The sequence below is a fragment of the Penaeus japonicus genome, unplaced genomic scaffold, assembly GCF_977035675.1.
Source record: "Penaeus japonicus unplaced genomic scaffold, GWHDUDI00000001_assembly GWHDUDI00000032, whole genome shotgun sequence".
Taxonomy (NCBI): domain Eukaryota; kingdom Metazoa; phylum Arthropoda; class Malacostraca; order Decapoda; family Penaeidae; genus Penaeus; species Penaeus japonicus.
In genome coordinates this window covers 28220976-28223475 of record NW_028234434.1, presented here as the reverse complement: position 1 = coordinate 28223475, position 2500 = coordinate 28220976, and positions in this window count along the sequence as shown.

The following is a 2500-nucleotide window of genomic DNA, read 5'->3' as shown; positions in this document are numbered from 1 at the left end:
TTTGACCCGTTTTAACACTCCTTCATGAATATATTTTTTTAAAAATTCATATGGAAACCAAAAAATGCAACAAAAGAGCTTCTATACCACACCTATTTTGTGTTTTTTTTAAATTTATTTACTCAATCCAGCCTATGGAGGGTCAGAAATATGACCTTTCGGCAGAAATAAAAGTTCATTTGAATAGCGTGTGGAGTCGTTGTCAGGTTGTGTCATGCAGGCAATCGCGGTCACTTGAGCTGCGAGCTCGAGATCCTCTCATGAAAATAAACAAACAAATAATGGAATTAAATGCTTGCATGCTGACAATAAAGGATATAAATAGGATTGGCCTTATATTCTTTTTTACGAGCTTTAAAATAGCTGTAGAGAGAATATACTTTGGACGTACTTATATATAATTCATATAATCGCGAGTTTCCACACAAACGCACACATGCAGATCTGTATGCGTAGAGAGAGAGAGAGAGAGAGAGAGAGAGAGAGAGAGAGAGAGAGAGAGAGAGAGAGAGAGAGAGAGAGAGAGAGAGAGAGACTTTTTTTTTGACTTTGACGAGTTTATTGAGACAAGTGATTACGTACATCTCAAAAAAATGAGGTAACATAGGTTTCCTCCACCCCAATCTTAAGTCCCTCTTGGCTCACATATATTTTACAAAAACCTTACAGCTATGTCAACATGTTGAAATATACAGAGCAAAAGACGGGTCAATCACAAGCATACACAATTAAATGTTTACATATCAGGAGAACGATATAACAGTATGGATTATCACCCTCAGCATGCAAGGTCCTCTCCTAAGGTCACATGATTACATACTTGAAATATGTGGCGCACATATATGGTAATAATATATATGTATGCTTCCGGAGGAAAGAATTTATCAGAAAGTCAAGAAGTCTGTTTGTATTTAACAGGATGATGTATCATAAATGATATTCATTCACATCTCAATAAAATCCTACTTAGGCTATCGTAGTCTCGGCAGAAGGGAAGTCACAATCGGGTATACACTGTTGTCAACTACAATTATGTGGTCGATGCGAGAGAGAGAGAGAGAGAGAGAGAGAGAGAGAGAGAGAGAGAGAAAGGGAGAAATATAGATAGATAGAGAGATAAACAGACAGACACAGAGAGAGAGAGAGTGAGAGAGAGAGAGAGAGAGAAAGGGAGATAGATAGATAGAGAGATAAACAGAGAGAGAGAGAGAGAGAGAGAGAGAGAGAGAGAGAGAGAGAGAGAGAGAGAGAGAGAGAGAGAGAGAGAGAGAGAGAGAGAGAGAGAGAGAGAGAGAGAGAGAGCGAGAGCGACATACAGACAGCCATGCCGTACTTTCCCTTTGGAAACCCTCAGCCGCGTGTGGGCAGCATTCAGCGCCCGGGCAACGGAGAGAGACAGCCATGCAGGCACAGAGACAGCCATCAGCCAGGCTTTCCCTTCAGAGACACCTCAGCAACGGGCGTCCCAGCAACAGCACCCGGGCAACGGAGAGAGAGAAAGAGAGAGAGAGAGAGAGAGAGAGAGAGAGAGAGAGAGAGAGAGAGAGAGAGAGAGAGAGAGAGAGAGAGAGAGAGAGAGAGAGAGAGAGAGCTCAGAGAGAGAGAGAGACACACACAGACAGACAGACAGAGAGAGACAGACAGAGACAGACGAACATACATAAAGACAGAGACAGACAGACAAATAGACATTAAGACAAACAGAGACAGACAGACAAATAGACATTAAGACAAACAGAGACAGACAGACAGACGAACAGACATAAAGACAAACAGAGACAGACAGACAGACAGACAGCGAGAACGAAAGCGAGATACCGCCCTGCATTCGCGTGTGATGTCCAGTCACTGTCGCCAGTGTGAAGTCGTATACTTTCCATTAAAACAATAGAGCTTCCTCGAGTGACCAATGGCAGGGAATGAGACACACGTGAGAAACAAAACAAGGGTCCGTTTTGCAGGAATAAAACTGGTCTGAGGAGGTTTGAGGCAGAGATAGCATTGCTGTTGTTATTGAGCGTTATTGTTGATCGTAATTGTTATCATTTGTTTTTAAGGTTTGTGTTGTTTCTATTGTCTTTACTGTTATTATTATTATTATTATTTGCATTATAATTATTGTTATTAGTATCACCATTATTATTATTATTATTATTGTTATTAGTATCACCATTATTATTTTTTTTTATTGTTATCCTGATTACTACTATTATTATAATCATTGTTGTCATTATTATTATCCTTATAATAATTATAATTATCATTGTTTCGTTATTATTATTACAATTACTATCATTAATATCATTATATTTATTTTTACCATTATCATTATTAATACAATAATTATCATTATTATTAGTGTTATAATTATTATTACTATTATTATCCTTATTTTTATTATCATTAGTACTATCAATATCTCCATCATTTTCGAATGATGAAAATGTTGAAAATTCAAAAGTTATGGATACAATTTACAATTAGTATGATAAAAGCTATA